At 38.3% G+C, this 9,857-nt stretch overlaps 1 protein-coding gene across 1 annotated transcript in view; it reads left to right on the top strand.

Annotated features, from left to right (window-relative positions):
• Nucleotides 1–4,648: 4,648 nt before the first annotated feature.
• The window catches only part of mbnl1 (muscleblind-like splicing regulator 1), a 53,118-nt gene continuing 47,909 nt past the window's right edge, over nt 4,649–9,857 (top strand). Inside the window, exon 1 of the mRNA XM_030752689.1 lies at nt 4,649–4,704. The gene's annotated coding sequence lies outside the window, so the exon portion shown is untranslated. The remainder of the gene's footprint in view (nt 4,705–9,857) is intronic.

The following is a 9,857-nucleotide window of genomic DNA, read 5'->3' as shown; positions in this document are numbered from 1 at the left end:
CCGACAGTAAAGTTCTCTCATAGCTTACGTCGGCATTAATAATTAGAGAATAAATGAATTAATAACGCATTGAGGAACATTTCAGCAACAGTTTCAACTTAAAATAAAACACATGAAACCACAATAGACAGAAAAAAAAGATTTTATTCGGTTACCTTTTCAATCCCCCAAAGTAAATTCAGCTTAATCACTATATTTATCTCTTTAGGCCCCACTGCCATTTGTAAGAGAGGACACAGGTCCACTAGTTTGCGAGCTATATTATAATTTGACCATGCCAAACATCAGCGTTGCTTTTTTCCAGTCCACGCCTCACTCTTTGAAATGTCCATGGGCAAATACCGATGGTTGACCCAGAGCTGAAAGACTGAGTATCTTCTGACTGTCATGACGACGCTCTCTGAAAGAGAGAATAAAATTCAACAACACAGCCATGAGAGCACTGTTTGAACGCCTGTGGAGTATAAAGATCTGGACAAAATTTTTGGTACCCTTTTGTTAAAGAAAGAAAAGCCCACAGTGAAATAACTGACTGAACGCATTGAAATAAATTGAAATTTACAAAAGCAATATTAAATTAAAAATTACTGAAAAATAACTACTAAAAATCAGGCATTGCTTTTGAATTATTGTTACTGGTCTGGACAAAAATGATGGTACCCCTAGAAACGATTGAAAATAAACTGACCACACGGTCATGTTAAACTAAGGTGTGTCAATCACGCCTATTTAAGGGTGAAAAGTAGTCACTGTGCTGTTTGGTATCATGGTGTGTACCACACTGAACGTGAACCACAGAAAACTAAGGAAAGAGCTGGGGAGAGTCAGATGAGAAAGACAATTACTGACAAGCATGTTCAAGATAACGAATATAAGACCATCTCCAAGCAGCTTGATGTTGCTGTAACTACAGCTGCACATATTACTCAGGAGTTTAAGGTCCACGTGACTGTAGCCATACTCCCTGGACGTGGCTGCAAGAAGAAAGCTGATGACAAATTGAAGAGACGGATAATACAAATGGTAACCAAAGAGCCCAGAACAACTTCCAAAGAGATTAGAGGTGAACTCCAAGGTCAAGCTACATCAGTGCCAGATTGCACCATCTGTCACTTTTCAAGCCAAAGTGGAACACAACCGAGGAGGACACTACTGTTGAAAGCAAATCAGAAAAAAGCGAGACTGAAATTTGCCAAAATGCATATTGACAAGCCACAAAAACATATTCACCAGTAATACAGTGTCATGAAAAAATATTTGCTCCCTTCCTGATTTTGTAGTATATTTTCTGATTGTTTGTTTTGTTTTTTGTTTTTTGGGTTTTTTTTTTTTTTGGGGGGGGGGGGGGGGGGGGGGGTGCATATTTGTAAAACTTAAATGTTTCAGAAAAAAATGACATTATTAGACAAAGATAATCCAAGTAAATACAAAATGGAGTTTTTAAATGATGATTTCATCTATTAAGGAAAAATAACTCTCCAGACTTACCTGGTTCTGTGTGAAAAAGTAATTGCCTCCCCTTGTCAAGTCATGAATTAACTGTGATTAACCACTTTTTGGAAATCTGAGTTAAATTTCACTAGCCACACCCAGGCCTGATTACTCCCAGACCTACTGAATCAAGTAAACAGATGCTGACTGACAAAGTGAAGCAGGCTAAAAAAAACAACACATGCTGCCCTGATATTAAAGAAAAAAACTAAAAAAAACAAACAACCAAAACAAACCAGCTGTTCTTGAGTGTCTAATCATTAATGCTATGCTGTCTAATTATCAATGCTTGAGTTACAAAGCCATTTCTAACTCCAGTGAACCACAGTGAGAGCCACTATCCAGAAATAGAGAAAACTTAGAACAGAAGCGAACCTTCCCAGGAGTGGCCGGCCTACCCAAATCACTCCAAGAGCGCATGAACAACTCATCCAGGAGGTCACAAAAGAACCTAGAACAACATCTAAAGAACTGCAGCCTTCACTTGCCTCAGTTGAGGTCAGTGTTCATGATTCAACCATGAGAAAGAGACGGGGCAAACATTCATGGGAGAGTTCCAAGGAGGAAACCATTGCTGACCAAAAAGAACACAAAGGCTCATCTCACATTTGCCAAAAAATCCCAAATTGATGATCCCCAAGACTTTTGGGGAAATATTTTGTGGACTGATGAGACAAAAGTTGATTTTTTTTTGAAGGTTTGAAAAAGAACATCAGAGCAACAGTTAAACATGGTGGTGGTAGTGTGATGGTCTGGGGTTGCTTTGCTACGTCAGGACCTGGGCAACTTGCTGTAACTGATGGAACCATGAATTCTGCTCTCTACCAAATAATCATGAAGGAGAATGTCCGACCATCAGTTTGTGCCCTGAAACCCAATGTTTAGGAGACAATTACTTTTTCACACATGGCCAGATAGGCTTTTGTTAACTTTTTTCGCTTAATAAATAAAATCATCATTTAAAAACAGCATTTTGTATTTATTTGGCATCTCTTTGTCTAATATTAAAATATCTTTGATCTGAAACATGTGTCACATATGCAAAAAAAAAACCCTATGAAATCAAAATGAGGGGTAATTCATTTTCACAGCACTCTAAGTCTTAGCCTATCAGATTATACTATGAGCCAATCTTACAGAACAATAAAGACATGAAAAAAAATCTCTTGGTCTCATATATAATGACTATATTTCAGTACTACTTTATATCACACAGGCTTAATAAGTCTACCTCTGCACTCTGCTGCCATGATGGGAACTGATGCATTCTTTCTGAGATTATTTCCAGCTTTCCTCTTCAGACCCATGTTTTCCAGCTCCAGCTTTCGGATATCCGCTTGCATGGCACTGATCACCTGGATGATTCTCCTTTCACTGTCCATGGTGCTGACCACAATCATTTCCACCCCGTCTGCTTCTCTCTTAAAGGTAACCAACTTACCTATTAACACACGTACTATCCCCACAAATATGCTTTCATTCAAGGTTCATTACACAGCTCTCCTTTGGGTCAACAAAGCAATAAGCCAATCAGTAGCAGCAATCTAGTCTGTTATCAGACTGTTGGTGGTGGGGGTCAAGTGGGGTGAGTGCTATTTTCTTCTTAGTGATCTGATGCCTGCCACTTTCCCTCCTCCTGTTAAATATTCATCTACTCTGTCAATGTAAAGAAACAATTGGTGCTTGGGAGAGGCCTAGCCTGTGGTCTAACTGTCTATCAAGAAGACAGAATACACCGATTCTCCATGAACTCAGACTATCTCTCAACATGGTGCAAATTCATATAGACTGAAGAAAAAAAAAATTATTAAACTTGTTGTAGTGGCAATCCAACCACCTAAAGGCCACTTGAGAGAATCTGTAGCCATTTCCAATGCACTGTGGTGAAAAAACTGAGGTCTGTGATGTCCACTATTTTTAACACTTTATTTATCATCTAAAGCTTAAAAAATCTACAAAAACTTGAGTGAATGATTAAGAGATAAAAAAAAAAAAAAAGCACCAAAATGATTAAAAATATGGCCTAACCCTCAGAACCAGGAACCACACACAGGTGAAAAACTGTGTGGTTCCTCCTGCCTCTAATTCCCTACACCTGTGCCCCTAAGGCCTTCCTTAAATAGGGTAAACAACCGATATAAAGCCCGTGCCCCCTGGTGCCCAAGTGACACCACTACATAAACAACTAGACCTTATCAGACAATATAATACACATCAAAATTGGTGACAACACCTACTGTTTGAACTGTTTTTCTTTTGTATCTTAACTTTAATCATTTTTTTCTTCCCCAGAACTTGGACTGGATTGTGATAACTTATCATAAATTTTAATTTATTAAAAGAGCTAGCTCTGTCCCCTCACTGATATTTACTAAATTACTGAGGATTGCACACAATGTAAGTGAATTCACAGGAATCTGAAAATTGCCTGCATTCATAAAACAGTAAAATAAAAATAAAAATTTTAAGAAGTAATACATTAGCAGATTAGTTTTGCTTGTGTTTATGTGCGTATGTGTAAAGGATTAACATGTGATACTGACTGTACAACTGCAGCAACTATACAATATAAACAGGAGAAAGTTTGAGAGGGTCAGCGTGTGTTTTGTGCTGCTTTGCTGCTCTCTAGTGTCCAGCGGTCCAGTAGCATCATGCGTACAAAATAACCTACATAACAGTGACCTCTTCGGTAGAAATTGGTATGTAGCATATCTGACTACAGCTAATGATGCTGCTTCAGATTTTCTTATAAATGTTTTGAAACCTGAATGCCGCGCTCTTGGAAATGTGCAGGTAATGGGTTTACAGTTTAGTCTCTAACTCTCAGACAAATCCAAAAGATCGTTTCGTTGTAATACGGTGTTATACAATATACCAGCTGTTGTGCAGCTAACTGAAAATTACAGATCACGAGGCCGTTACTTTATAATGACCTCGTGATATGCAATCATGGAGGTAAGATTAAACAACAGTGTATCTATCTACTATTAAACTGCACAGAGATCTCTGCGTCGCACGTACAACATCAGAGTGTATGATAATATCAAGCTGTGTGTTTTGACACCACACTGCACATCCTAAGTTCCTCCCATTCCATGGTGTGGTGTATGAGCTGTTTGTGTGCTGATAACAACCCGCTCCGCCACTGACAGATAAACTCCACGTGGTGCTGACACGCTGACACCCTTCCTGGCAGAAAAGCATTGTGTTTGTGTAAGTGGAGACTCAGCTGACAGGCAAGACATCCGTGTCAAGTTATTTTAAATGGGTTATTTGTTCGTGCCAAACTCTTGTTTGTGCACAGAAATAGAATAGTAAAAATAATAAAAACAACATTTACTGTTGTTTGCCAAATGTCCAGCAGGTGGCGTGCGCTCTTATGTTTGTTTGACAAAAATGGGGGTTAATGCAGTGAAGCTCCATGTGCAAGCGCATGACCTGCTCCGTCAGTAGCAGCAGCAGCAGGGTAAGGCCAGAGCCCTCTAATAGTAAGAGTCACATCAAATCAGTTCTCGACATATTTTAAGCTTGTATCACCAAAGTCAACATGCTGCTAACGTGAATTTGTCTTATTAATGTTTTTAACATTGCATGCTAACCAACAGCAGCCACAACAGTGGTACAGATTAACTATATATAATAATTTGTTTTTTTCCTGCCGGTTTTCTTCATTGTGGTGTCAGTAATCTTAATGACAAATTTACTTTAAGACTTTCAGGACAGAATAGAGACTGCCAGGTGACTGTCAGTGATGTGAGCTGACAGCATAATGGCTCAGGATGAGGATACGTGTGTTTGCTTAGGAAATACTTTGCTCTCCTGAGAGTTTAAACACGAAATATTCAATTCAAAGCAAATATATGTTCCACTTTCTGTGTGACAGACATTTCTCGTTGTCACACAGACAGTGATCCTCTGTCTTGCATGTAGCTCTGCTGTTCAACTTTAATACACTATCAGGTGTACACAGTGCAGGTTGCATTAAAGTGCACATTATTGTGTATCATGTCTCCTCAAGCACATGTTGATTGTAGGGTCTTTACCTACAATACAAAGCGCCTTGAGATGACCGTTTGTTGTGATTTGGCGCTATATAAATAAAATTGAATTGAATTGAATTTAATGTTTTTTTCACAGGCATTATAAGACGCCTTAGTGGCTTTAATGAGTATTTATATGTTTAATGTGTTTTTTCACATATAAACGCATTTGTTTGATGTATGTTTTTTTCTTTTACCATGTAATTAGTTACCACAATGACCTCATTATGTAAATCTATCATAAACAAGGCAAGATGAATAGCATGTGACATAGTTTTTGTGTGTCCTTTACCCACTGTTATCCTTGTATACAGTCTCCACTGCGTACAAGGATACATTGGGATGCTACACTCAGAGGAAAAGACAGACAACGTTAGGCACACGTTGGACAGGTAACTGCGTTAGGAGATAAGGTGTGGTTTTTATCACCCAATTTAAATTATGGAAATTAATTAGCTGTTGGTGTTAAGTAAAGTGACAACCTTCATCAGTTACTATGAATTTCTATAAACAATATACACTAATACTGTAATACAGGACTGATGTGATAACAAACAAAATACAGTTGTAGAAAACTTGACGTATTTTGTATAATTCTCCATTTAGCCTCATGTGATTAATTTTTCAGCGTTGGAGTCATATTTTAAAATTACCTTGTATTTTCAGTCTCATTTTTGTTCTCCACCTTCAGTCTGATTTTACCATCAGCTGAGCTGCAACATAACACAGAGGGTAACAGTCAACAGAATCTCAGAACCTAAAAACAATATTTGTGAGACTTTTATATCACAAAAATATTTTTAAAAAAAAGCTGTTTGTCTGATTATTGATAAGTTATCATCTTATTATACTAGTTCATTCTCACAGTGGATGGATTTGTTAAAACAGACCAGACAGCTACATGCCATAATGTTATATTTAACTAATATTTCATTTAGTCGAACAGAAAAAAGTCACATTTTGAAGTTTTGTTGTTCCTGTTTAATATTGTGTGTTTGCTACCCTAATTTGGCATCAGTTAACATGTCTAAAATCTGCTAATTCATTGGTGGGTAACTGGTGAATTTTATATATTCACATATATTCAAAAAAAAAAAAAAAAAAAAATATATATATATATATATATATATATATATATATTTTTTTTTTTTTTTTTTTTTTTTTTAATCTTTTAAACATTGTAACCTAAACTTCTGTGCTGCTATGTCAAGACTCCATGATCCACCATTGCTGCTAAATAGATAAATAAGGTCCAGTATAGTGAATGGTGATGACGCGACTCTTATGATTCGAGGGCTCTGGGTAAGCCCAAAGGTCAACAGTATAAAGTTGTGCATTTGAAAGCAGAGGTAATTGATTTTTTTTTTTTAATACAAGTGATTACAGAGGCAGAATTTAATACACTGCTTTTGATTGCAGCTCTTTCATCACTGCTCCTTGCGTTGCAAATTTGACACCAGAGGGTCAGGACAAATGCAGCTCCCTTCAGAATACCGCACTCATCATTTTAGCCAAGTTGCTGTTGACCTGGCGCCAGCACTACAAAACAGGACAAGTAATTTAATTTGCCACCACCGCCGACCTTGAAGCAGGGAATGTAGGCTACCAGAATCCCAATAGGGAGGCTTCAAGAAAATGCCCTGGGAGCTGAGAGAGGGGGTCAGGCTGTTCTGCGTGAAGTGTCACACACTGTTTCCACATCTCTAAAGAAATACATTTGTCCTTCAGGTATGCATGCAGAGATTAATGAATGTCTATTCCTGTTTTAAAGGTATTGGGAGACTACCACTGAGGACAGATGTGAACACATTACCCATGATTTAATTCTAGGTTTAACAGCAGAAAATCATCTGTACAGTATCAGATCCTCACGAGCATTGCAACACAACAATGCAGTCTTTATAGTGCTCTGTATCTAGCTATTTTTGTGGCATAAAATCTGAAAAATGACAAGTATGCAGCGCCTGTCCTTCACCAGAAATGTTCTTCCTTAAAGTTAAAAAATACTGTAGCCAGGGAGTAAACACCATCATAGCAACAGATATCATGACTGCCTGAAGCATACAGTCAACAGGCATTACCACCAGAATCCAAGTCAAGATATCCACCTGCATAGCCTTAATGGGATCATTACTAGCAAGATACATTACAGTTAAGTGTCATTTCCCTGTGCAAGAGGCTCTAAATAAAGGAGGGCATGAGAAATGTAGGGCGCATCTGCTTTTATTATGTGATGCATGCCAAGTCCTCTGATACTTCTGTCTGTCATGTTTACATATCTCACAAAGTGTGGGGACAGTATTTTATTTGATAAGATCACATACCTCTAAAGGTTTGGTTCAGAAGGCTGTGCTCTCAGTTTAAAAAAATAAAAAAATGAAGTATTAACTCATCGTTCAGAAACTGCTTGGTCATTGCATGTCGGTGCAGCTGCTTTGCCTCTGTAAGCTGTCGCCACAGTTACCACAATGATATGACATTGATAGGTTAGATAAATTCTCAGATCCCCATGTGTTCTGTTACTTTATTACACATTAGTCATGTCCTGAGGGCAGGCGCATTCCCAGTCCTGTCGCTCATCACCCAGAAGCAACAAATGTACTAATGACCTCTTGCAGCCATGTGACATGACGTGATCCGATCTGATCATAAATGCAGCCCTATCGAGCTGACACCTTAAATCATCCTTGTCAGAATTTAATATTGGTCGTAAAAAGCTAAATATAAGGCTTCATAATCTAAGTTGTTTAACGTAGCAGTGCTGTAACTGTCTGGCAAAAACACATGGGTAACAAAGCTCGAAAGTGGAGTGTTTACTGCTTGCAGAGACGTTCTGCTTTTCAGTTTATTATTATGTGTGTGAAATGTTGCAACTTCGAATAAGCTATTTAAAAGGACCTTTTAAATCCAGCGCTACGCATCCTTCTCTTCCAGCATGCCAGTGTTTCAAATAGAGACCTGTAGGCTTTCCAGCCATTTGGCACAGTCTTTAATGACATAGCTCATAGCCACAGTCCCATTTAGCAGCCTTCATTATGACTCACTAATCATAGGCTACATTTGTTTTTCTTTTTCTCTCTACTCATTCTCTCTACCTCTTTCTTTCTGAAAACTTTTAGGCTTCTGCCTCCCTTTACCATTCTGTTTATCTTCATCTTAGTGAGATGAATCCAGTAAGGACACCAGAGCTGCTACTGGAGAAAGTGTTTGTTGACTTTTCGGCACAGACTGGTGCTCTGTAGGGGAGCAGTCTGTTATTTATGGCTCAGGGCCTTATGTGATTGGCTGAAGAGAGATATAATTATGTCTGGCGCTTTTTAGAATTACAATAGGTGCCATGTTGAGTTCACTGGTTGCTAGGTTACTAAGTGAAAGGTCTTGTACCATATAGTAAATGTCTTTTTGATATAGCCTGTGTTTGATGGTCAAATAACTTTTTCTGTACCTACCCGCAGCCCATTGGTGCACTTCTTACTGAGTAATGTAATAGCTCATTACTGCTATTTTTAGATGTGCCCACATAATAGTGGGGGGTTTATTTGTGTTGTGTTAAGGATTAAATCCAAGTTTTGTACAAAAGGAGGAGAGCAAATGTCTCCTCATCACTTACCTGGGAACTTCTCATGATCAAGTGGAATGAGTAAAGGAATCAAAGCAGTTTTAAGGACACCTGACTATTGTTTTAAGACAGACTTGAAATTTACAAACCTATCCTTTAATCACTTGGTATAGCATAAATATGGGGTCTTTTACTCCAAATGCTGCAGTACATCCAGGTGAATGCAATGAAAGTCAATGCACAGTAGTGTCAATTAAGTAAATTCACCCACCACCCAGGTATGCCTGTTCAGCTACTCTTTAATGCAAATGTGTGATCATCATATGGCAGGAATTCAGTGCATTTAGCCATGTAGACATGGTCAAGACAACCTGCTGAACTTCAAACTGAGCATCTAAATGGAGAAGAAAGGTGAATTAATTGACTCTGGACATGGCATGGTGGTCGGTGCCAAATGGGCTGTGTATTTCAGAAACTGCTGATCTCCTGGGATTTTCCCACACAATGATTTCTGGGGTTTACAGAGAATTGTTAGAAAAAGAGAAAATATCCAGTGAGTGGCAGTTCTCTGGTGAAAATGCTTTGTTCATGCCAGAGGTCAGAGCAGAATGCTAGACTATCTGCTTAGAGCTGATAGGAAGCCAACAGCAGAGGTGGGAAGTAACGAAGTACAAATACTTCGTAACTGTACTTAAGTAGATTTTTCAGGTATCTGTACTTTACTTAAGTATTTATTTTTCTGACTACTTTTTACTTTTACTCCCTAC

The sequence above is a fragment of the Archocentrus centrarchus genome, chromosome 17 (assembly GCF_007364275.1).
Source record: "Archocentrus centrarchus isolate MPI-CPG fArcCen1 chromosome 17, fArcCen1, whole genome shotgun sequence".
Classification (NCBI taxonomy): Eukaryota; Metazoa; Chordata; class Actinopteri; order Cichliformes; family Cichlidae; genus Archocentrus; species Archocentrus centrarchus.
This window is presented reverse-complemented; position numbering and strand designations above follow the sequence as displayed.